Below are 26,098 nucleotides of genomic sequence, written 5' to 3' on the forward strand. Positions count from 1 at the left end.
TTGACATGGTTCTCTGAGTCAGGGTGAAAATATAACCAGGGAGGAGACACTGGCCTAAATGATGGGAAGGGGCCAGCCCGGGAAGGGCTGGGGGAAAGTATTCCGGGAGGGGGAGCAGCTAGCAAAGACCCTGAGCGAAGGAGTCTGGGGTTTGAGGGAGGCCTGAAGGGCCGTGTGTGTGGCTGGAGGGGAGGAAGAGGTGAGTGACAGAGCTGGGGGGCGGGTCTCAGAGGCTGCGAGGAGTGTGGGCATGGGGCCAGCGGGCAGGGCGTGGGCTGGTTCAAAGCAGGAAAAACTCAGGGGCTCTGGGGCTCTTCCATTTGATTTTTCCTGAGGTACTCATCGCATTGCGTGATGCGTTCAGATCTAACGTGTGTGGGTGTTTGCAGATGTACACACCTGAGGGGGCTTCACCAGATCAGCAGATGGCACCATTCCAACGCAGAAGGTGGTCCTTCCAGCCAGCCCCTCTGCCGCCCCAGGGGCAACCACTGCTCCTATTTCCAAGACCATAGTTTCGCGCTCCTGATTTAGAGTCCATGTAAATGGCCATTTAAACGGTGGTGTGTGGTGCCTGGTGTTTCGGCGATCGCCCCTGCTTTGGGGCCTCTCAGGAGTCCATCTGTTTGTCTGTTTTGCACAGCCCTCCTATGGATGTTCCGTCTTTAGGCCCTTGCGAATAGTGCTGCCATTCACATGCTTGTACAGTCCTGCGTGGGCGTCTGTTTTCTCTTTGGTCAATGCCGAGGCATAGAATTGCTGGCAGATCGTTTAAGTGGATTTTTAACCTTATGAGAAATTGCTGAACTGTTTTCTGCAGTCTCTGTGCCATTCCTGCCTCACCAGCCATGGAGGAGAGTCCTGGATCCCTCCAGCTGCCGAGTGGAGATGGGCCGGGTGGGAGGGGACACAGGGAGGAGGCCTGCAGTCACCAGAGGGAGATGAGGGTGGCCTGGCCTGGGGAGCTGAGAACCTGGACAGCTGAGCTGCGTGGTGAGTGAATACACAGGCGCACGTGTTCCCTCCCCACAGGTTTGTCTCCTGCACTGACACTGTCCCCTTCCCTGGGGCAGATTTGCTGTTTCCACCAAGGGAGAGGGGGAAGGGCACCCTGGAGGCCTGCCACCCACAGACCGCATCCAGGCAAGGGCTTCCTGGGATCCTCTGTGCTCCGGCCTTGTGCTGGGCACTGCCAGGGACCCCTGCCTACTGGGTGCTCCCAGTCGGGCTGAGATCCAGGCTGCTGGAGGGCAATGGGCAAAGCGCTTTGGGGGAAGGAACAGCAGGGGGGAGGGAAAGGTGTGGGTGAAGGCCGGGAGGTAGAAAAGCCCAAGACACGCAGGCGGGAGGGTAGGCAAGCGCCTGGTTAACCAAAGGCTAGACTGTGTGCAGCGCTCTGTGTGAGCCTCACTTACTCCTCACAGCAACATGGCATAGGGGTTGTGACAAATGGGGAAACTGAGGCACAGGGTTACACGATTCCCTCTGGGTCACACAGCCCCTGAGAGATGAAGCCGGGATTTGGCAGCAGATAGGAGGAGGGTGGGTGGGTGGGAAGCAGATTGCTGAGGCTAGATGTGCCAATAAGGCCTCTATGGTGCCACCGTCTGTCCGTCCACATCCAGAGATGTGGACACGGCCGTGCCCGGGAGAAAGTGACCAGGATGGGGACCACTCGGCCACTCCATCACCATCCCTTCCTCTCTTCAGGGAATGAGGTTCTGAGAGGCATGGAGGCGCCAGACGACCCTCGGCAGGGCTGGTGCCAGGGCCTCCCTGCACTGGCCGGATGGTCCAGCATGGCTGGACCCTAGCAGTATTTCAGCAACTCTTGGTGATCGCCTGATAGACGGATGAGACGGACTATTCCCTGGCAAGGGACGAAGGGTTTTGTTCAAAGCCCTGGATCGATTTTACGTTATTATTGCCAGCTGCTGAGAAAAGCATCATCGAGCAGCTTTTTCAAAATCTCATTCACTGCCTTTGAGTCCAGGGCCTTCCGTGAGCTCTCCCCGCAATCGATTTCTGTTCTTGGAATGGGAGGAGTTTAGTCCCCAAGGAATTTCAGGCCAGGATGTGGCTTCTGAAGTAAACCTCTGCCTGGGTTTCCTTGAAGGTCCCTCCTCCTGCCAACATGTTCACTTCCTTGGTGCTCACAGCCTTGTCCTAGAGCTTCAGACACCCAACTCTGGCAGGGGGACAGGGACGTGCTCAAAGGACACCCGGGTCTCACACTCATCCCATCGCAGGGAACTAGCCGGGTGGGGACTGGCCCCTGGGGAGCCGCAGCCCCATGGGAGGGGGTGGTTGATGCCTCTCGGCTCCAAGTGACAGTAGGTAAGTGCCCTGAGGTGGCTTCATCTTGCCACCTTTTCCAGAGAAAGCAGACATTCAAGTTTGTAAAATGTCAACTCTTCCAAACTTTCATTCACGGCAATTAACTCAAAATATTTTAAAGCGCAGTGGAGGCCAAAGAAGTACATCTGGGAGCCGGACTCAGTGCAGAAGCACCAGCCCCGGCAAGTTTGAGACCTCTTGTCACAATGGCTCAATGATGCCGGACTAGATCTCCTATTAAGGGTGAGGAAACTGAGGCCCAGAGAGTGGGCCTGCAGGCCCAAGTCCCAGCAGAAAGGGGCTGGAACCTGGGAGTTTCTGGCCTCCATGCTGGCTCTCCTCACCTCGCCTGGCCCTTCTCTGCCTCTTGCTGCTTCGCCTTGGGGTGGAGGTTGGAGCATTTCCTGGTGCCTTTCCTCCTCCTCCTCTCTCTCTCCCTCTCCTGCCCTCTGGGGTTGGGTTGCGGTCTGGCAACCACTAAAGGCCCCAGAATCCCTTCAGTTAAGAGTGTGGCCTCTGGAACTAGATGGCCTGCTGAGTGACCTTGGGCAAGTTACTTAATTTCTCTGTGGCTCAGTTTTCCTTTCTGTAAAATGGGGGAGATTAATAGTACCAACCTCACAGGGTGGTTGCAAGGATTCGGCAGGTTAAGGTATTTAAATGCATCGTACAGCGCCCGGCATGTAGCTAAATGCCGTACAAGAGTTCGTTAAAATAAATGCAACGAACATTTGCTGAGCACCTGCTGTGTGCCAGGCCCAGGTCTCCATGGAGGCACAAAGGACAAGGTCCTGTCCCTCGTGGAGGTGATGGTCTAGAGGAAGAAGGCAGATGGTTGAAAGGGCCTCATCCGTGGTCCTGCACCGATAGCGTCTGCACTGCACCGGCCCACCTGGAGGTCAGCCGATTCAACAGGCCTTTCCAAATGGCAGCCGTGGACATGCCGCTCCCCATCACAGGTCCAGTGGCCTCCACTGCCCTTGCTCACTCCCTGTGGCCCTCAGGCCCACGTTACCTTTGCTTAGGGCCCCCCACTCCTGCCAGCAGGCCTACGCACAGCAGATTCCTCTGCCTGGAACACGCCCCCTCTCCCTTCCCCTCAACCCTCTGGCTTCGTCACAGCCTCCTCATGGTTCAAACCTCAACGCCAGGGTCACTTCCCTGCACTGTGACCTGCCGCTTTGCGCTGTGTGCAGTGACACACGGGGTCTGGGGAGTTTTTGCTTGCCATCTGCTCCTTCAGCTCACGGGGGAGCCTCACACACATCAGGAGAAGGGGACAGGTGTGGGGACTCAGTCGCTCGATCTCCAGCTTTGCTTTCCTCACCTATAAAAGGGGGGGCGGGTACTCTGAACTCAAAGGAGAGAGCTGAGTGCCCAGAGTAGATGCCACCCGGGGTGGCTGGGGTGCTAGAGGCACTGCCGGTCCCTCGGTGCTTCCTGGAGGAAGGGGCACCTGGGCCAGCAGAGAAGGGCAGGGAAGGCTCTGGAGAAAGGTGCAGGAGGGTATGTGCCAGTGTCTGGCTTGGCTGGAGCTGCCATGGGGGCAGCCTCTAGAAAGTCAAGATGGAGCCAGAGAGCAGGAGCCTCAGTGAGGAAACCAGGGAGAGATGAAGGGTCACCCCCGAAATCCTGCTCCTCGCATCCCTGTGTGCCGCTTCTGGGGCCGCTCCAAAGAGGGGGTTACACAGCGCTTTCAGGAGGTGGATACAGGCGGGGCCCGGTCTGGCAACGGGATGGCACTCTATGGGGCCTGTTTGGTATTTCTTCTTTCAACCTCAATCTAAAAGGTTCTCTGCACACAGCCTCCCAGGTGCAGAGACGGAGTGAGAGAAAGTGAGAGACCAGCACTGGGCTCAGAGAGGGAAAGCGCATGCTGGAAGTCACAAAGCACTTCCCTCAGGTCTGGCCAGGGCGTGGATGTGGAACGTGGTCTCTGAGGACCTGCTCATGCAAATAAGGACAAGAATAATGGCACTTTCCCCATTTTTAAAAATTTTTATTTATTTTTGGCTGTGTTGGGTCTTCCTTGCTGCGCGCTGGCTTTCTCTAGTTGCGACGAGCGGGGGCTACACTTCATCGCGGTGCACGGGCTTTTCACTGTGGTGGCTTCTCTTGTTGCGGAGCACCGGCTCTAGGCATGCGGGCTTTAGTAGTTGTGGCACTTGGGCTCGGTAGCTGTGGCTTGCGGGCTCCAGAGCATAGGCTCAGTAGTTGTGATGCACGGGCTCAGTTGCTCCGTGGCATGTGCGATCTTCCCGGACCAGGGCTCGAACCCATGGCCCCTGCATTGGCAGGCGGATTCTTAAGCACTGTGCCACCAGGGAAGTCCCACATTCCCCATTTTCATTTAAAAATAGACACTCACTTGGCACTTCTGTGCCGGGAGCTCTTCTGAGCTCTTTGCACCGTTAACCTTGGGTCTTCATAGAAGCCAGAGAAGATAAATTCCATTATTCATATTTCCATTTTACAGATGAGGAAACTGAGGTAAGGAAGAGAGCCTGAGTAGTCCCCCAAGGTCAGCCAGCCAGGGCAAAGCCAAGAAGCCGGGGTGGTTTCACATCACTTTCTCAGGCCACCCTCCGGCCTGGGTGAGGCGGGAGGGTGGAGTGGCTGTGCCTGGTTTTGCGGGGGGAGGGGGGGTTGGGGGGTGCATACAGAGGCTCAGAGAACCTGGATGCCGCCCAGGAAGACGCGGTGGAGTGCTTCAGACCTCACCACTCAAGGAGCCCTGGCCCCACCCCATGAGCCAGGTGGGTGGCGAGTGGTGAGCTTGGTGGCTCGTGTTGGGAGGGAGCGAGTAGGCGTCGTGGGCTCTCTCGTTCCTAATCGGAAGACAGGAGGGGGCTGAGGACCCGCCGCACTCACTCCTTGGCTCCAGGGTTTGGAGTAAACGGTTTCCTCGGAAAGAGCGCTCTTAAGGGGGTAGGCAGGGGACCGAGTGCTCGCCCGCCGCATGAGGGTGTGTGCACGCGCGCTCGGCGAGCCCGGGCTCTTTGTGTCCGAGCCCGAGCGCGCGTGCGTGTGCGGTGTGTGTGCGTGCGTGTGTGTGCGTGTGTGTGTGTGTGTATGTGTATGTGTGTGTCCGCGTGTGGGGCGGGGCTGGCGCCCGGCCCCGCCCCCGCCCCGCCCCCGCCCCGGCCAAGCTGGTATTTTTCCACCCAGCAGGATGGGTGATGCTGAGAGCTGCCTGCTCAGACAACAGACACGCGAGGTCAGGAAGAAGCCGCTTATAAATTACCGCTTCCTCCGCGCCGCCGCCAGCGCCGAGCTTCGGGTCCTGGCTGCAGCACCGCTCGCTGGCCGGCGCCGAGTCCCGAGGACCACGAGCTCAGAGGCCGAGCCCAGCCTACAGGGAGCGCCGAGCGCGGACCCCGCGGGCCAGAGATCGAGCCGGCTGGCAGCCCTCGGTGAGCGGAACCGAGCGCAGACGGGTGCAGCGACGCGGCCGCCCCAGGTACCGAGGGAGAGGAAGCCGGGCGCGCGGAGCCCCTCCCCATCCCCGCGCCCCAGCTAGCCCCGACCTCCTCCCCGCCCAGGGACCCCGTTCCGGCGCCCCTTTCACCACCCAGGGAGGGACGGAGGGTCGCCCGCTCAGTCCCCCTGCGGGGCTGTTATTGTTTCCCGGGCGAAGAGGCTCGGGCTTCTCGTTCAGGAGCCAGGTGTGTGTGTTTGTGTGTGTCTCTTTTGGTGTCTCGATCTCACTGGGGGTCTACATGTATCTCCGTGTGTGTCTGTGTGTTTCTGAGGGTGGCTGTTTCTCCATGTTCCCAGCAGCATGCACTTGTGTGTCCCAATGTGTGCCTGCTGTTCTGTGACCTGAGCTGTACATGTGTGTGTTCTAGTGTGTGTCTGTGATACCTGTGTGGCTGTGTCTTCAGATGTTTGCTCTTGTGTGTCCTGGAGTGTGTCTGTGTGAACCTGTGTGTGTGTGTGACTGTATCTCCGAGTACGTGGCTCTGCACGTGTGTGTCCCAGAGTGTGGCTCTGTCTCTGGGTCCCTGGTTTCGGACACTCATGTGCTCTCGACTGTACCCGAGGGAGTGTCCCCGGTGCCTAGAGGGCCACACAGCCAGAGCTGGTTCTCCAGGGCAGGCGCTGAGTGGGTAGAGGTGACAGGGCGGCATGGCTCCAAGGGTGCTGCCTGTGTGCAGCGTGCAGGTGGCAGTGCCAACGTCCAGCAGCCTTCAGTGGCAGGATCCAGGCCCCGAGGGACAGCTGGGAGCCAAGTGGACAGCGGGCAGGGAGAGCAGGACACATCCATCTCTAGACCTTTCCCTTCCTTCTGGGGGTTCCTCTTTTGAGCTGGAGGTTCTGGTCCCCCTCCCACTAGGAAAGCCAGAGAGAGGATCTCAGAGATTTCATCCTCCAGCCGCTGAGGTTTCGTCGTGGACTGGAGGGGGACCTCTGGGCTACCCTCCCTGGGACTCAGAGGGAGGTGTGTGCTGGGCAGGGCCACCGGCCTGGCTATTTTGGTCACTGCCCAGCCTCTGCCAGATCCTGGCCTTCTCCAAGACCAGCCCCAAAAGCTTGGGAGGCAGCCTGGACCCCCATTTCCCGCCTGGAGAAATAAATTAGCTCAGTAACCCCCCGGACACTTGAACAGAGGGTCTCGGGGCTGAGGTTAAGAGGCACGTGGCTCCATTTGGACTTGGGTGAATTGGCCCATGCTTTGGCACCGCTGATGTTCAAATAAATGTCATGGGGGAGATCTTTTTTAAATTTCTTTTTAATTTTTTCTTGGCTGGAAAGGAGGGGATCTCATCCAGAGTCTCCCAGCCAGAAGGAGTTTATTTTTATGGGAAAGAGCGGGTGAGCGCTTAGCAACCGCCTGCCTCCCTCTCGACCAGGGAGTCATCCGGGGATTGTGGGGTGGGCACAAGGGAGGTGAGGTGTGGGGGCGGAGTGGGGGGAGGAATTTCATCAGGATGGTTTTGGGGGCGTTTGGACGGGGCCCGAGGGCACTGGCTGAGAACCCATCATAGCGTAGGAGTGGGGGACTGGCTAGAGGTCTTGGGCCTGGCTCAGCCCCCTGTTGACCTTGGGCAAACTTTTTTTGTCCTGTGTTTCCTCATCTGTAAAATGGGTGGAGTAAAGGGGTTATGGGGTAAGCTGAGAACGAAAGGCAGGAGCTCTTCCCCAGGGCGCTGAGTCCAAGTACTGTGCCTCTGTCTTAGTCGGCAGGCGACCTTGGGTGGTTCCCTCAGCCACTTTGAACCTCAGCTTCGCTGTCTGGGCAGCAAGGACGCCAAAGCCGGCCTCACTGCGTCCTTGAGGGGATTGAGGGAGATGAGGCTGAATAAGCCTGTGGTAAGCTGTAAAGCCGGGCTCGGCTTCGGAGCTGCCGATTAGAGGGTGTCACGAGGTCCTAGGTCACTGTGGTATGTGGCAAGGGCCAAGGCTCACTCTCGAGCTCTTGTCCTTCGGGGATGTCCTTGTACTGACCTGTGGCGCAGCCACAGTCACCTCCCCTGCCCCTTCCCTCCCAGCTCATCCTGTGGACATGCGGTCCCATCCGATTTGTGGAGTCGGGAGGCCCTGGCGAGCGGGCAGTGCCCCTTTTACAGATGGGCAAACTGAGAGCCGCCCAGAGGACTTTGCCTTTATTGCACAGCAGCAGGATTGGGCTTCAAAGGCTTCCCCTGGGCCAGCCGCGAGTTTGGGCTCTGTGGGGCTTTAGTCACCGATGTCCTGGGGAGTTGAAATTGGACCAGAACCTGGGGAGAACAAGGGACGAAGGCTCCAGGTCTTCAGGGTTGGAGGGTGAGGGCGTGGGCCCCATTGGCACCTGGATTCTACCCCTGGTTACTCATTCTCCCTTCTCTGTGCCTCTCAGGGAGCCCTGCCACTCTTCCTACTCAAGTGTCAGCCCCCCACGAGGCAGTGTGGGCTCTGGGGATGGTGTTTTCTATCACCTATCAGCCTATCGGCTTGTCAAAGGATTTGGGAGCTTGTGAGACTTCATCTGGAAGTCTTTCCAAAGGTCCCGAAATGATAAGACACTTGTGAGTCATTCAACACATTCCTGTGTATAGGAAAGAGGTGAAAACTAAATTACAAGGAACACCTGGGATGCAGCCTGGTCACAGCTGGAAGGGGTCTGGGTGGGAATTTGGGCTGGCCTTGGAACCCCAGGGCCACCCGCCAGGTGTGGGCTGACCACCGCCCCCCCCCCACCCCGAACTTCTGCCGAAGGTCATAAGTGAGGGTCGGATTCTTCGGGGCTACATCTCCGAAGAATGCAATCCCATGTTGCAATCCTGTCTCCAATCTCCATGTTGGCTAACTTATCTTGGCCAAAGTGTTTGTTTGAATTTACGGGTTCTGGGGAGGAGCCCTGGGTGTGGAAATGCCCAGGGTGGCCTTCAAGTGTGAGTGGGAGCTCTTTTATAACATGCCTTGTTTCTTTGCTGTTGTCAGTTCTGGCCAGGCACTGGATTTGGGGTAGAGTATTGGCTTTCGAGGATCTCATAGCCCAGAGGGAGACGGGCAGCACGGCAGCCGCTGTGACCATGCTGCGCGTGGGTGCCGGTGCTGAGCGTGCCTAGATGGCAGGGTCGCAGGCAGAAGGCATTTCCGCTTCTTAGAGGAGGTGATGCTGGAGCTGGCAGCTTCTGTGGGCAGAGGAGCAGGGTGGGCTGGCATTCCGGGATGGGGGCATAACAGGGACAAAGGGACAGGGCATGAAACAGCCAAGCGTGTTTGTAGCACAAGCCTCGCAGGGACCCAGCTGGAGAGAGGAATAAGCCAGGTGTGGCGGGCCTTGAGCGCTGGGTAAATGGGGTTAGGCTTTATTCTGAAGGCAGCAGAGATAGAAATAGCATCAGGCTGGGTTTGGGGACAGCAGTGTCGAAGCCAGTTAAACCCGGGCGTCCGGGAGACCCTCATGGTGAGTGAGGAATTAGGCTGAGGTCCAGGACCGAAGGTGGCCGGGCCACTGCTAGTCAGGGCACAAAGCATTTTCCATGCCAGCGAATCTTGCCCTGAGCTCTTTTTGTAAACATGGGGTGAAGGCCTGGACATGCTGTCTAACAAGTACACAGGCCATTAACTGTGCCTCTGACCTCCCCGGAGCACACAGCCCTGGGGCCTTGGGTGAATTATGTCTGTCCTGGACAAGGCTTCTTTTGGGGTTTCCCTGCCCACCTCACCTGCTCAGAGGCTCCTTTTGGAAACCTAAGCTGAGGGGCAGGGATTAGGGGTGGTGGGGAGAGGGCAGAGAGAATGGAAATTGCTCTTCTGTTTCTAAAAACCAACATAGAAACAACAAATCACCCAACACAATCAAAGGGGGAGGGGGTGTGGGGGGAGGGGCAGGTCGCCTTAACTCTAGTCAGGCATCAGAATTACCTGAGTGACTTTGTACAGATTCAGGTTCCCAGGCCTGGACATATGGAATCTGAATCCCCAGTGGGTGGAGGCTAGGAATCTATATGTTTAAGTTTTCAACTGTGACTGTTAGAAATATGAATATGAAAATTGAGATATAATTTGCATTCAGTGAAATGCAAAGATTCTGTTACAGTTTGTTGAGTCTTGATACATCCGTGTAACTACCATCCAGATCAAGATATAGAAAATTTCCAGCTCCCCTGGAAAGTTGACTTGTGCCCTTCCCCTCCCAGAGGCAACCAGTTTCTGATTTCTATCACCATTAGTTTTGCCAAGCCTAGAACTGGATGGATTTGTATGGTATATACTCTTTTGTGTCTGGCTTCTTTCTGCTTGATGATTTTAAGATACATTCGTGCTGTTGAGTATATCAGTAGTTCAGTCCTCTTATTGCTGAGGAGTAAACCATCACATGGATGCCTCACAGTGTGTTTATCCACTCTCCTGTGGATGGACATGTGGCTTGTTTCCAGTTTGGGGTGATGATGAACGAAGCTTCTGTGAGCCTTCGTGTACAAGTCTCTTTGTGGGCGTATATTTTCATTTTTCTAGGAGTGGAAGTGCTGGGGCGTAGGGTAGATGTTTGCTAACTTTATGAGAAACTGCCAAAAGAGTCTCTTTTAATTACGAAAACAGTACACCTCAAGCAGTACAGCACTGTACAAACAAAAGGTGATTCTTAAAGATCATTTTTTTTTAAAGTGCAATCTAGTCTTCAGTCATCTGTCCATCATCTCTATCTTCCTATAATAACAATAAAAGCCTTTAAGATTATACATTTTCCTCTGCATACAGCTTTGACTGTACCCCTCAGATATCTAGATGGACATATATTCCTTTTTATTCTTTTTAGATCAGTTTTCATTTCAGTTTTGATTTCCTCTTTGACCCAGGGTTATTTAGGATCATCTGTTCAGCAAGCTAGCTGTAGTTCTGTTTTGTTGTTAACGAAAATGACATCATACTGTTCTTGGTTCTGCCACTTAACACTATTCAAACAACAGACCATTGTGGAACGGTCGCTTGTCAGAACATACAGATCTCCAGGCCATTCTGAACAGCTAGTCTGCATGTGGGAATCACTGACCGAGTCTGGCTTGTCTTAATCACCCCGAGTACTGCCACCTTAGTGAATGAAACGCTTCCACCCGATGGCTTTGAACTTACTCTGAAGGTGGGCAGAGAAGCAGCCCAAGGCAGCTCAGTATTCTGAGATGGGAAGGAACCAATACTTTTTCAGCACCACTAGGTCCTATCTCCCTTCCTGCATTTAAGCCCTGTGCCTGACTTGGGGGTTCTTATCTCCATCTTCTGGAAGAGTTCATCCAGTCTCAGAAAAGTGACTTACCGCCCCTCACACAGCTGGGACCTGGGAAGGAGAACCAGAACCCCTGCCCATCCTCGTTCCACTGCACAAGCTTTTTACTGAGCACCTGCAAGGTGTCTGGCATAGGGCCAAAGCCAGAGGGAGGGATAAAGAGACAGAACAGCCCCTGGGCTCAAGTAGCTCACAGTCTCACAGGAGGGGAGAAGATCTGTATCAGGAAGAGGTTAATGAACAATCCCAGCAGATTATGCCAAGGGCAGGCAACCCAGGGAAGGTGTCAGGGAGGGTGCGCGGTCCACTGGCTGGGAGTGTGGGGACTTTGGGGTCATGGAGTTAAGCCTCCCTGCCCACCCACTTAATGGATGAGGAGACTGAGGTCTGAATGAGGCCTAGATCAACAAGAGGGCCATTATTCACAGACTTAAGGTTCTCCCCCCCCGCCCCCCCCACTCCGGCCCACCTGCCATTCAGTGCTGATGAAGTTACGGACAGTGTTTTTCCTTCTGTCTCACACTTTCGATGACTCTCTTCACAGTTCTCCGACCCTGATTGTGTCACAGCAGTGGGAAGGGGGATGGAAGGGCTAAGCCATACTGATCCGAACGATTCCTTGGGCTTGGCTGTGCAGGAGACACCTGCAGCATCTGGAACAGGGCTTCCTGGGCAGCGGGACCCCTGCTCAGGGAGGAGCGGGGAGCCTGGCTCTGGTGGGCAGCTCTGGCCACTGTGTGGGACAGAATGGAGGCAGTTGTGAGAGGGCTGGCGAGTGTCCCTGCTGGAGGGCGGGGCAGCTGCCTTCTGGTTCCGCTCACCTTGGGTCCTCACTGGACAGACACCGGCCCCCAGCTTTGCCCCCGCCCTCCTCCACTGAGCGGAGGCTGGGACCACATCTCTGTGGGGTCCCTAGTGTGGACATTCTGAGAGTTTTTTCCTTCCCACCGCTCTGCTTTGCACACGATGAGGGAATTCTACCATCCACTTTCCTGCAGAAAGTCCTTAACACAGCCAGGTTGCTGTCACCTGGTGGCGGTGGAGGGGTGTGGTTGGCCTTGGGTTTCAGCAGAGTCATGCTTCCTGGGGGAGGGGCTTCAGAAGGGGGCGGTCCTGAAGGCTCTGCCCTTTTGCCCCATGGCCATTTGGCACCTGGAGACAGTCAGCCCTGATGGCGGACTCAGGCCATGATTTTAAGAACATTCATTCTATCACCAGATGGCACCTGGTGTCTCCTCTCTGGGCGGATGCCACCACAGCTCAAGACAGCAACCTCCTCACCAGCCTCCATGCCTCCTGAGTTTTGTAGCGTCGGGGGCCAGCTCTCAGCATGTCACTCTCCTGCTCTCAAGCCTTCTGTAGCTCCCTAGTGCTTTGTGAAATCAAGTCCAAACTCCTTAGCCTGGCATTCAGCGCCCTTCATGATCTGGCTCCTGGCCAATGTTTATTGTCATCTGCCACCACTTCTCTCTGTTCCCTGTGATCTGGCTGGCTTCTGCCCTTAGTCCGAGCCTCAGGCTCTCAGCCCTGCCCAGACCTCAGCCCGAAAGGCTCTTCCTCCCTTCCCTCCTAATTCCCACTCTTCGAGGGCCAGCGTGAGGCCACCTGCTTCATGAAGGCTTCCTGGAACCCCTTAATGGTGCGTGAGACATCGTAAGCACCCAGCAAAGATCCTCTGAGTCAAAGTGGACTTAACCTCGCCCTGCTCTGAGCCCTGTGGACCTTTTCTCTGGCTGGAACCCAGACCTGTGTGGTCTTACCTTTTTTCCAGCCACCTGACCAGAGGCACATCAGGGGAGTGACAGTTGCCCCAGCAGCCAGCCAGCACGGGGCCTGACACACAGTAGGTGCCCAGCACAGAAATAGAGGCCGTCTGATTCCCTCTTTCCTGAAATGAGAGCCTATGATTTGAACATCTGAGTGGGTCCAAGCTTGGAAATTATATCCACCCATCACTATCTATCCTTCCAACAAATGTTTTTTTCTAGACCCTGTCGTAGTCCCTGGGGATGTGGCAGGTGAACAGGATGGACCAACTCATGCCGTCAGGGAGCTGACCACAAGAGTTAAGTGAATTGTTACAGGAACACTGTGACGCCAGGATTTGGATGTCCTTGGCCACTGACTTGCTCTGTGACCTAGGAAAGTCCTTTCCCTGCTCTGTCCTAACCTGTAAGGAAGCTTCATGTTTGAGGGAAATACCTGCTGGGTGAAGGGGGGAAAGACCCTTGTTTCTCTCTGTTGGGGAGCACATGTCACTACATGGGTGATGGTCCTGTGGGATTTGATTGTAGTCCCATTGGTTTTCAGGATGTTTTAGCCCTCGCTCTGAAAACGGGTACCCGATTTGGGGACTGGAGTTCAGAGATGCTCTGAGCAGAGCTGTAGCAACAGGATTTTAGTGGAAAACACTTCCTTGGAGAAGAAAGTGGGGTTTCTTTTAAAAATATTTATTTATTTATTTATTTGGTTGTGCTGGGTCTTAGTTGCGGCAGGCAGGCTCCTTAGTTGCAGCACGTGGGCTCCTTAGCTGCAACAGGTGAACTCTTAGTTGTGGCATGCATGTGGGATCTAGTTCCCGGACCAGGGATGGAACCCGTGTCCCCTGCATTGGGAGCGTGGAGTCTTAAGCACTGCGCCACCAGGGAAGTCCCAGAAAGTAGGGTTTTATTCCACCATTGGTAGAAGAGTATAGATCAGAATAGACCTTTAAAAAAAAAAAAAAAAAAAAAGACCCAACCTGCCAGCCTCTGTTGCCGGGACTGAGCAGAATCTGTTTCTGCTTCCACTTCTCACCAATGCAAGGTGTGGGCTGTTTGCAAAGGATTGCATCCCAGGCCTGAGACAACAGTACTAGTCGCTGCAAAATCGTCCCCCACGGGCAGCTCCAGGCCTCCTGTATGGTTTGTGTTGTCCACTCAGAGTTTTATAAAATCGAGACAGGGTTTTTTCAATGTGGGTTTTTTTTTTTTTTTCTTTTTTGCATCTGCCTCTGGCCATTTGGTTTCTCTGAACGACCCTCCGTTTCTTGGGACCCGGCTGCCTTGAGGCAGGGACATGCTGCCTGTGGATCCTGGGCAGGTGGGAGCCTTCCTGCTGTGTTCCTTCAGCAGGACTGATGGTGCAGCGTAGGGAAGAGGGATTCCTACCCCTTTCAGGGGACCCGTAGTGCTTTCAAGGGGCATTTCAGGGCTGGAGCAGGAGAAATCCAGCCACCCCTACCTGCGCACTGCTCTGTGGGGGGCTGGGGGGTGGCCTGGATGCAGCACGCACCTCCCAGGGCAGCCCCCTCTGCCAACCTCTGCTGGGAGTTCCGGTGGCGCTGCAGGCGGAGAGGGTGATTTGCCTCCTTGAATGTGAAGCGTTCAGCCTTCTGGAGAGCAGACCAGGCAGCCGGTCTCTGCCAAAACCCGCACATCTGAGATCTGTCATTTTTTTGGTGTATTTTGTTGCCGTGGCTGAGCCGTGAGTTAAGTCCGATGGTCCTCACCTACTCGCTAAACCCTGTGTCCCCTCCCCTCTCCTGAGCCGTCTGGGGGCTTGTCGTTAGTTGGGAGGCCGGGGAAGCTGGAGAACTTTTCTTCCCTCTCTCAACATTTCATTACCTTTGACCCCTGCCTGCCATTCCCCCAGGCCTAGGGGTTGTGGGTGCATCTTGGCTCTGCCCTGGGATGTTGCAAGAATGACAGTAGTAATTATAATGTATACCAGCACTCCTCAGACTTGGAAGATGTCGGCCTCACTCGCGATCTTGTTAAAATGCCCCTTCCCCGGCAGGAGGGCTAAGGTGGGGCTGAGATTCTGCATTTCTAACCAGCTCTCAGGTGCTGTGATGACGGTCTGTGCGGGTAGGGCACACATTGAGTAAAGGAGGTTAATCATAGCTTTTGCCACACTTTGTAAGCCAGGCCCCGTGCCTTATAAGCATCGTCTTCCTAACCATCACAAAAGGTACCATCGTTCCCATTTTGCATGTGAAAAGCTGAGGCCCCAGAGAGAGCAGGTAACTCGCCCGAGGTCACACAGCTGGGAGGCGGCTGAGCCAGGCCAAGCTCTCTGGGCCAGTGCCACCTTGGAAAGGTTGCTGGTGGGGAAGCCCTTTTCTGCTGAATGGTGTCCGTGGTCCAAAAGCCACAGGAGGCTTTTCAAGGCAGCCAAGTCGGATGTAAATCAAGGAGAGCCAGGGGCCAGCCAGGCCGCGCTGACAGCAGGGTGGCCCAAGGCAGTGTGTCAGGCCCAGGCCCGCTGCGGGATTTGGTGCTGGCGTGCGGCCTGGTTGGGGGAGCAGCTGGGGGATGCTCACAGCTCCTGTACGACCGGTGTGGGGCCTGCCTGGAGCCCAGAGGCACCAAGTCACACTTACTGCCTCCCCATTATTTAGATAACTCCCAGGATGCAGGGCTGGCTGGAAGGGTCAGCAATGGGACAGGCGGAAGCTGGGACCTGTACTTGAGTTGTTTAAAGGCTGGCTCATCCTTGGAATCACGGGGGCACTTCCCCTTAATTGGCGGTCTGCTATGGGGACTGAGGGGCTGTGGTCTGCCTGGCTGGGCCTTCATTTTTACACTAGACACCTGCCCCAAGCAACTGGGAAGAGTAGAATAGGTTTAGAGTCTGGGTCCTCAAAATGTGGTCACTGGACGAGCAGTCTCAGCATCACTGGGAGTTTGTTAGAATGCAGTATCTCTGTCCCTACCCCAGCCCTGCTGGCTCAGACCCTGGGGTAGTACCCAGTCTTCTGTGTTTTAACAAACTCTCCAGGCTTAACTTTGAGAAGGGCTGATTTCTCCATCTCCAGCCAAATGCCCAGGGGTAGGGGAAGATCAATCCTGACCTTTGCAATTGGCTAGAGTGCCAGGGCTGCAGGAGGACCACAGATGTCATTTCATCTGTGCCTCCCTTTTCTGATGGCCTGAGTGTCAGAGAGATAAAGAGACATGCATAAACTTACACCGCAAATTCAAGGCAGACTTGGGTCTGGGTTCTTAGGGTTGCAAGTGGCAATAATCAGTTCAAACATTTACTGACTCCTTTAACAGAAAAGCCCAGAGTCGTACTTCAGGTATGGCTGGATCCAGATGCTGAGAGATGTCACTGGGGCTCAGTTTCTTTCTCTCCCTTTCTGGCTCCATGTCCCTCCTCTGTTGGCCCCATTCTCCTTGGGGTGCCCCCAGCTGCACAGGGTGTTGCCCACCCGCACCCCCAGCAAAGCCATCCCAGCCTAGAAAGAGCTTTCTTTTTTCCCAATATTTTCAGCCCAAGTCCCTGTTGTCACTCTCAGTGTCCAGTCTTGGTCATGTGCCTGTCCTGGAGCCAATCATGACAGCCCTCTGATTGGCTCAGCCTGGCTCATACACCCAACCCTGGAAATAGGAGGTGGGCTCAGCCCACCCAGAACCCCATGGGCTGAGAGTGGCATGTGGGGTCTCCAGGGGGAATAGATGCAGGCTGTCCCCAGAAAAAAGGGTCCAGGTGCCAGCACAGTAGCTAGAGATACAGGGACTTGGTGCCACTTTTATTCTCCTCTGAGTTGGACTCATGCAACTGCTAATGTCTCACCTCAGATAAAATTATACTCTCGTTCCTCTGGTTCCTTTAACATTGTGCCTGTAATTGTACATTGAACATGCTACCTTCATTTCCCCTTTGTCCCTCTTCCCTTGTTATGGTCCTGGATAACCAGGAACGCATTGCCACTTCCACCACCCACACCTGCTGCAGACATTACTAATCCACCCAGACGTCACAGAGCCGTGCCTCCATCCAGAGAATGAAGCCTCGATGGCATCCGTGTCAGCCCCTGCTATGTGATTCCAGGCTCCAGGAGAGTGGCAGCCTCAGCTGTTTTGTTCACTGCCGGGTTCCAGTGCCTAGAACAGTACCTGGCATATAGTAGATGCTCAATAAATAATTGACTCAGCATTCCTACACTCAGTGCCTCAGACACAGTGGGTGCCCGTGTGAGCCTGGTGAACGTGGAAGCCCAAACACGGCAATGAGGTTGTCTAATTTGGGGAACAGGGGGCTCTGTAGACTGCTGGACCCCAGTTCTGAGTCTGGGGAAGAGGCTCCAAGGGCAGGGCTGCAGGTACAAAGAGGAAAGAAGTGAGCAGCCCTGGAGGCCTCTCTGCTCTTCCACCACAACCCCCTTCCTTCCCTGCTAATCTGTTTAACTTGTTCATTGAAGTGTAAGCTCTTCCTTGATAAGGAAGCATTTCCTGGTTTTCTGCATTTTTTATTCCAGGAAACCAGGAGAGCCTTCCAGCACAGCTCTGCCGGTGGAATGAGGCAGAGGTGATCTGCCCCCACTTGCGTTGTTTCCCAACCAAGTCCAAAAGAACAGAGGTGGTCTATTTAAAAAAAAAAAAAAAAAAGCTTCAGGGGTCAGTCACACTCGGGGAGTGCTTGGCTCGGCACAGTTCAGCAGGCTTCCTTGGCGCAGTGATGCTCAACCTCTAACCAGGTGATGGGTATCAGGTTCTCCATCTGGCTTCGGCGCATCCCTGTGCTCACAGGGGACGGTCACTCACAGACCTGGGCAAGTGGCTGAGCTCGTGGGGGGCTTGGGGGAGCGCAGACTTTTGGGTTAGGGCTGGGGAGCTGCTTACCTGTTCTCAGCCAGCAAGAAGAGCCTTTCCCCTCCTGAGTGCAGGCTGGGCCACCCACCCCTCCCAGCTCTGGTTCTTGCCACTGCCAATTTCAGGGATGCTGGCGAGAGGTGTGTGAGCGTGTGCCTGTGTGTGAACACGTGGTGTGTGTGTGTGTGCATGCATGTGCGAGTGTGTGCAGGAGCACCCGGACGCCTGGCTTTCCCCCGCCCCAGCCCCACTGGGTGTGGACGGGGCCCCTCCCAGTTGTGTGTGCTGGGTGGTCACACGGAATAGAGTCTGGGTCCTGAGTACATCACACCCTGACCAGATCTCTTCTTTCCTTCTCTGCCTTCTGTCCTTGCAATAGGTCCAGAGCGACAGCGCTTTGTGAGGAGCCTCCAAAACGTAAGTGGCATTTGACCTCCCCGTGGTCTTGGTGTCTCGCCACGGGTGGCAGTGACCCACGGTGGGCGCTCGGGATCCCAGAGGAAGAGACAGAAGCCCCGAGGTTCCAGGACCTTGTCCACGGGTCACCTCTGGGTGGCGGGTCCACGGCCCGGCTTGGCCACCTGTGCACATCGGTGGCAGGGAGGTAGCCCTGCAAATGGGCTGAGCACTGATTTCGGAGTCCTGGCCTGGACCCCAGCCTGGCTCTGCACCAGGGGGTGAGGAGGCCTTCGTGGAGTTGATTCTAAGGTTCGGGGTCAGAAACGTGTGAAAGGGTGAGCTGCTTGGCTCCCAGCAGACAGGATGCTCTAGGAATCGGGCTGCTGTCCCAACTATCTCTTTACTGAACGTTTTATTTTTAAAAAATTGAAAACCTTCAAGAAAGTTGCACGAATGTTACAATGAACTCCTCTAAGTCCTTCACTTAGATTTTCCCATTGTTAACATTTGCCTCCTTTGCTTCCTTGCTTTAATATATGCTATGAAAACAGTCACATTGATATCCTGGATCACTGGGGAGTTTCAGGCACGCTGCCCCTCTACCTCTAATCCTTCAGCATGCATTTTGTAAGAGCAAGGCCATTCATTCTCTTATATAAGTACACAATGATCAGCCCTGGAACATTTAACATTGACACAATTCTGTTATCTAATCTAAGACCTTAATGACGTTTTGCTGATTGTCTAGTATTTATAGAACCTCCCGCACCTCCACCCCAGTTCAGGATCACAGTAGCGTTTTTAAAAGGGGTTTAATGGGGCAGGAACCTGACTCAGTCACTTTTCTGCAGCTGCCTTCTACACCTTGATTTAAACATCCTCACTGTAGGGGCTTTCAAAGAAGTCTTTGACTCGTGACATTCAGTAAGAAGTATACTTTACAGCAGGATGCCGTGTGTACTTAACACACGCGTGAAGCTGAAACGAAAGTTTCACGAAATAAAACTCGTAGCCTCACCGTCTGCAGGGCTCTCTGTTCTGTTCTGTTCTCTTTTATAAAAACGATAGCCCTGACCCTCTAAGTCGATAGATTGCGCGACCCACTAGTACACCCTGCTCTGGAATTTGAAAAACCTGGCTTCCTGGGCAGAAACTTCTCGGGATCCAGCTCCCCCAGGTCCGGGGCCGGGTTTGGTTGATTGGGGTCCCCTAGGAAGCCAGGACTGGGAGAAAAGCCTGGAGACCCTTGGCCTCTTGCTGCTGGTGGTGGGCCCGATTCCACCCCAGTCATCAAGCTCCCAGCCCTGGGTCTCTGTCACCGGCAGCCGCAGGCCTCCGGCACCACCCAAGACCTGCTCTTCATGCTGTGACATCAGATGCGGAGAATCAGGCTGGAGTATCCCTGGTGGTCAGGAGATGCCCTGCTCCGGGTCAGCCTCCAGAGTCACCACTGTCATAAATAGCAAGAGGAATAATCGCGAACATTTACGGAACTCTTGAACAGCGTTCACCGTGCTGCCGAGGGTTTAGTGACAGCAGCAGATTTTATCCTGCACCCGTCCTGTGATGGGCGCTGTGGTTCCACCATTTATTGAGCGCTTGCTCTGCCTCAGGCAGTGCTAGCACCTTAGTCGCCTGCAGTCCTCACAGTAGCCCTGTCAGGTGGGCACTGTACAATGGTAGTCCCCATTGTACAGATGGGGATACTGAGGCTCAGAGGTGGTGAACTGCCCACCCCCTCACCCCCAGGTCACACAGGATTTGAACCTGGTTGATCTGACCCTGGTGCCAACACCATCCAGCATGGCCCTCCCCTCCCCCTCCCCCAGGCTGGAGCAGACTCTGGTCCAGCCCCTTCCTGAGGCCTCTCACTGGTTAATGAGTAGCCCAGGGCAGCCAGGAAGCCAGGTGCCTGCCGCTGTGAAGCTGGAATGTGAGTTCTGCTTCCAGATAAAGAGAATCTTGTGCAAGGGGCTTGGCCTTTAGAGGCAATAAACAGAGGCCGGCCACGGTTCCTCTCCCTGAGGCTTGCTGATCCGTCCATACTTGGTGGGAGCCCATTTTACAAGAGAGGCCGCTGAGGCTGAGAGGCCTGTCTGACGCCTCCTCCAAGCAGCCCTTTTGGTTTAGTCTTGCCAGAAGTGCTCACTGCCGCCTGACATGGCAGGCAGTGGGATTTGGAAGGAGGTGTCTTTAGAGAACAGTTGTCATCTCTGAAGTCTGAGCCCTGCTGGGTGTGCGGCCTTCAGTTCCCACCTGCGAAAGGGGATGGTGATCGCTCTGGAGCCGCCGCAGGGTCAAAGAGGTGACAGATGTGTGCATGTCCGTTGGGTGTTCAACAGACCCTGGGGTATTAATGAACCCGCCAAAAATAGTATTCCTGAGCTGGGGGCAACCGGGTAGTAGAAAGTCCTTGGAGCTGGAGAGTCAGACAGCCCAGGTTCAAATCCTGGCTCCATCCCTGGCCAGCTGTACAAACTTGAGAGGGCAGTCAGAGCCTCTCGGAACCTCCTCTTCCCCACCTGTGAAATGGAACAGTAACAGCCCCGGGAGGAGCAGAAAGTGAGTATGGGATCAGGGGTAACGATCAGTCATCACAGTGGGGTTTAGAAGCGCGCAAGGGGCCTAACAAAGTCAGTGCCCCGCACCCAATAGCATTTCTTTTATTTATTTATTTTTTTATAAATTTATTTATTTTATTTATTTATTTTTGGCTGCATTGGGTCTTCATTGCTGCGCGCGGGCTTTTTCTAATTGTGGTGAGCGGGGGCTACTCTTTGTTGCAGTGTGTGGGCTTCTCATTGCGGTGGCTTCTCTTGCTGCGGAGCACGGGCTCTAGGCGCACAGGCTTCAGTAGTTGTGGCTTGCGGGCTCAGTAGTTGTGGTGCATGGGCTCAGTAGTTGTGGCGTGCGGGCTCAGTAGTTGTGGCGCACGGGCTTAGTTGCTCCGCGGCATGTGGGATCTTCCCAGACCAGGGATCGAACGCGTATCCCCTGCACTGGCAGGCGCATTCTTAACCACTGTGCCACCAGGGAAGTCCCCCCAGTAGCATTTCTTATCTCATCTCCCACGTGGGATCCCCTGAGCAACTCCCCCCCACCTGAAAATCAGATCCACCCTCTTGGGTGCCCAGGAATTTTAGGGAGGGGCTTGTCGTGAGAATTCCAGCGGGGCCTTCTCCACCTGTGCCTCCCCCGACCTCACCGCCCTCCCTCTGCAGCTTGTAAACTCTGGCAAGGGAGGGGGTGTCGGTACGACCTCTGACCATCCACCAAAGCACTCGCTGCCTAGAAGGGCCAAGACAGTGAGAAAATGGTATTTATTGTTTGTTTACCCTGATTATAAAAGTCATACAATTTTTCAAAAATTGAGAGAGGGTTGGCATACAACGTTGATGTACATTTAAGGTGTACAGTGTGTTGATTTGGTCCATTGCTATTGCGGTATGAGGGTCACCGTAGCATTAGTTAACACCGCCATCCAGTCACTTAATGATTTCTTCTAGTGTTGAGAAGTAATATGTTTTTCATACAGAAAATTTGGAGAGCACAGAAAAGTCAAAACAAGAAAATAAAATTCATCTCTATTCCTACCATCCAGAGATAAGCACCTAATGGTACATTTATACACGTTTGGGTAATATACCTTATTTAAAATTTTCCTTTCCAAATTGAACTCGTAGCATGGCTCTTTGGGAGCCAATTTCTCCCAGCACACCCTCCAACCTATTTCTGATAGCGTTTTGGGGTCTTGGGTCTTCCAAGTCCAGGTTTAGCAAACTTCTTAAAGGGTTGGATAGTATGTACTTTGGGCCTGTGGGCCATGGGCTCTCACCTCTGCTATTGCAGCTAGAACCCAGTCCAAGACAATAGGCAAATGATGGATGGAGCTATGGGCCAATAAAACTTTATTTACAAAAACAGTGCTGAACCTAGCCCAGGGGCCACAGTTTGCTGACCCCCTGTTCTAGTTTGTTTTGATTTGTTTGGGTAAACCATCATTTATTTAAGTAATCCCCTAGTGAGGAGAGATTGGCTGTGTATAGTTTCTCTTTTTTGAAAACCACTCTGCTGTGAACATTTTTTTTTCTATTTTTAATTATGGTAAAATACACATAACATAAAATTTGCTGTCCTAACCATTTTTAAGTCTACAGTTCAGTGGTGTTAAGTGTCTTCACATTGTTGTGCAGTCCATCCCCAGAACTTTTTCATCTTGCAAAACCGTGTGCAGTAAATTACACATTGGTCTGGTCAGGAAACTGGAATCACTAGCATGAAGGGAGCGTGCATTTTTAAGATGCTCGCACTTGTTGCCAAATTATTGACCCTCCAGAAATTTGCTCTAATGTCATCATTGACAGCCCTCAGTCCTTGAGAGAGAGAGGTGGCACGTTCCTGGTGAATGTGCTTTCAGGGTCTTAGGGGGCAGAAAATTTAAAACAATCCATCCTAGAGGAGCTGCTCCCAGTCTGCCAGCCTTCCTTTTTTGGGAAGAACATTAAAAACTCAGGAAATACAAAATGCTATGAATCCTAGGCCTCCTCCGAGGCTGATAAATACACCCTTTAGAGAGAGGAGAGGTGTGTTTAAGACCTAATCTCACCATGAGTCTGGGTGTAAATGTCTTTTGGCCTCTACCTTGCTGTGTGACCCAGGGTATGTCACTTAACCTTTCTGGGCCCCAGGGTCTTCTGTCAAAATAAACATGATGTAGAATCTCCCTTCTGTGGTTGTGGTGAGGATCAGGGAAGAAAAACTATGAACCTTCTCAGTACAGTGACTAGCCCATAGCAATTACTGAAAGTGGTACTTGTCACTGTAATTGGTCTTCCTATTGCTACTGTTACTGTTAATACTTTTGATACCTCTATCAGGGTAGGCTGAACATATGGACAATAATAGCGTGCGCAGCTCTTTGCAACTCTCAAAAAGGTCTCCCATCTTTCATACTTGCATTATCGTATAGCGTAGTTATTACTGTCGCCACATAACAGGTGAGAGATGTGAGGCTCAAGAAGGCAGTGGCCAGCTTGAGGTCAGCCGTGTTTCAGGTCGGGACCTGGGGTGAGCCACGTCTTTGGCTTCTTAGTCTTGAAGTCAAAGGTGCTGGGAGACGGGGCCTCTGGACCACCAGGCCAAGCAGGAGCCGCGTCTTCTGGCCTAACCTGTGGCGGGAAAGCTCGGGCCTCAGGTGGAGAGAAGATTCCTTGGCTGTATCTTCCTGTCTTGGCTCTTACCCCAACGGGGGTCACACAGGGATTTCTTCAAGGAGAGAGATTATTATTTTAATGTGTGTGGTTCTTTCCCCACACCACCAAGCAATCCTCCAGCACCAGCTGGGCATCCTATGACTTAAGTCACTATTGACGATACTGACGCTGTTGGTGTGGAGGTAGTCTCAGGTTCCCCAGGTGAAGGGCTCAGTCCCACAAGACTGCCCCCACCCCCGACTTTAGCCCGAATGGCTGTGAATCGGAGGGTCCCACGACCCCCTCCTCGGGTTGGATTAATTTGCTAGAGCAGCTCACAGAACTCAGAGAAACATTTTACTTACTAGATCACTGGTTTATGACGGAACGATATAACTCAGGAACCAGATGGCAGAGACACACAGGGCCAGGTGTGGGGAAAGCGAGGAGCTTTCATGCCCTCTTCAGGCGTCCTTGTCCCTGAATCTCCACGTGTTCACCAACTGGAACCTCCCCAAACCCTGTCCTTTTGGGATTTTACGGAGGCTTCATTACCTAGGCGTGATCCATTCAACCTCCAGCCCCTCTCCCCTCCGCAGGGCTGGGGGGTAGTGGGACTGAAAGTTCCAGCCCTCTAATCACTGGTGGGTTCTCCTGGCAACCAGTCTCCTTCCTTTGCTCCCTCCTAAGTCGCCTCATTAACATAACAAAAGACACCTTGATCCCTCTCGCCACTTAGGAAATTCCAAGGGTTTTAGGAAGTCTGTGCTGGAAACGCGGATGAAGACCAACTTTATCTTTTTTATCATAAATCACAATATCACAGTCCCCCCCCACCCAGTTTTTGAAACTGACAGGGCCTTTCAAAAAGAAGAGCGTCCCACAGTGGTGAAGCCTGAGGGGTTTCTGAAGGATACTGCTAACTGCTAGCCGGTGCTCAGCCACCAGACAGCAAGTCCAGAAACCTGGGCTCCTAGAGCAAAGCAGGCACCTCCCAACCCTGGGGCTGCAGTTGGCCTCTGGCCTCGGAGGGCCTGGCTCCCTGGGGCAGTTCCCTCTAGCACCTCCATTATTTACCCATTTGCTGGGGGACCTTGGACAAGTCACTTCCCTTCTCTGGGCCCTAGGGCTTCCCCACGTGTAAAACAAGGGTCTGGAATCGTCTCCCTGGGGTGGCTGCTGGCGTGGCAGTGCCGAGCTTTGGCTACGAATGTCAGCTCTGCCATTTCAGAGTCAGGTGCCCTAGCGTAAGGGGTCTCCCTTTCTGAGCTGGGTGTTCTCTGTAAAAGGGGCGAAAGTGCATGTGCCCCCCCCCCCGGGGTCTGCAGGCTTAGGAAAGAGGCCACCCCCACCACAGCCTGGCCGCTGCTGGCACACCCTCCGTGGGGCCTTACACGGGGACCCCTGGCATCCCCTCACTGCTCCTCCCCCCAGAGGGAGTTTGGGATTGGCCTGCCCTCCTGCCCCTCATTCCCACCCTCCTCACCCCCGAGTCCCCCTCCTCACTCCTCTCCTCCCCAAGCTCCTGCTCTGTGGGTCCACGAGGGCCCACGCCTCCCTCCCTCCCTCCTGCCACAGTGAGGGGGACGTGGCTCTTCTTTCTGTTTGGGGGGTCCAGTGCCGGGAGCTTCTGCTTGTCTTGCTGCCCCCCTAGTCTTTTCTGGGCATCTTGCCTGCCCCTGACCATCTCCCTCATGTGAGCGCATTCTCTTGTCCGTTAAGTTCCTGAGGTCCAGAGAGACGGGGTTCCGATGAGGAATCTAAGGCTGAGTCCTGATGATCGGTGGGAAGGATGCCATGATCGATTAGCGATGTCTGTTGGGGGCGCGGGATAGGAGAAGGTGGCCTGTGGGTGGTACACAACCCCCTTGGTAGCAGACACCTGCTTTGGAAAAAAGGAGGAGCTGAGAGGACTGTGAAAGTTCTGTGCAGCCACCAGGCAAGAGTCTTCTTCTGGGTGGGAAGAAAGAAAGGGACACGACTATGGGATAGGGTGACCCTCAAATCCTAAGTTACTTAATTCATATTTAGGTGGAGGTTTTCGGACTAGGCACCCAGAGTATTTGATTGCTCTTATTTTCTGGGTCTGATATTTTTGCTAGATGTGGGATGGCGGGGTGATAACACATCGAGACCCTCCGGATGAGGTTGCCAGATAAAATGCAGGTGCACCTGAGAGGTGCAGCGACCTGCCCAAGGTCACACAGTACCTTGACGTTGGGCACCTCTCCTCTGCTGCTTCCTGGCTGTGTGACCTCAGGTGAGTCCCATCAGCTGCCTGGGCCTCAGTTGCCCCATCTGTTAAATGAGGACCGAGATCAAGATGCCCAGTGGGTGAACTGGCGCACGTAGGAGAAAGCAGCTTGGTGTATTGAAAAGTTGATGAGCTGATTTCTTATATATGTGGCTTATGAACAATAGCTGTAATAAAGTGCTTTCAGGGAAGGGTTAGTCACACTAAACAGACCAGACATTGAGTGAAGTTTCTCGCCCTAAAAGAGACAAAACTAGAAAAGCTTGGAAGGCGGCAGGTGGCTGTGCTTCTGGGCAGTGATTCCTGACACCTCGGACCCCTGGGCTAGCTGATCCCCATGTGGCCAGGCCTGAGAGCGCCACGGCTGGGCACCTGGCCTGAAGTGCTTCTGGGGAGAAGGGTCCCCCTAACTTTATTAAATTAATTTTATTTCATATTCATAAATATTATGACAGGTGCTGGTGATACAAATATAAGCAAGATATTGTCAGCTTTTTAGAATTTTACAGTCTAGTAGGTGAGACTGTGTGAAAGTGTAAATTACGTTAAATTTTGGTGATTTCTTTTCCAGTTTTATTGAGAATAAATGACATACATCACTGTATGAATTTCAGAAGTACAGCGT

General features: G+C 53.9%; 1 protein-coding gene across 2 annotated transcripts in view; it reads left to right on the top strand.

Annotated features, from left to right (window-relative positions):
• The first annotated feature begins 5,587 nt into the window (after positions 1–5,587).
• Positions 5,588–26,098, top strand: part of SLC6A6 (solute carrier family 6 member 6) — an 80,178-nt gene continuing 59,667 nt past the window's right edge. Inside the window, exons 1-2 of one of the 2 annotated variants that reach the window (XM_082848818.1) lie at positions 5,588–5,797; positions 18,008–18,045. The gene's annotated coding sequence lies outside the window, so the exon portion shown is untranslated. Of the gene's footprint in view, positions 5,798–18,007; positions 18,050–26,098 lie in introns of both variants that reach the window. The other variant, XM_082848817.1, reaches the window with a different exon arrangement.

The sequence above is a fragment of the Leucopleurus acutus genome (assembly GCF_964270905.1).
Source record: "Leucopleurus acutus genome assembly, chromosome: 10".
In the NCBI taxonomy this organism is placed as follows: domain Eukaryota; kingdom Metazoa; phylum Chordata; class Mammalia; order Artiodactyla; family Delphinidae; genus Leucopleurus; species Leucopleurus acutus.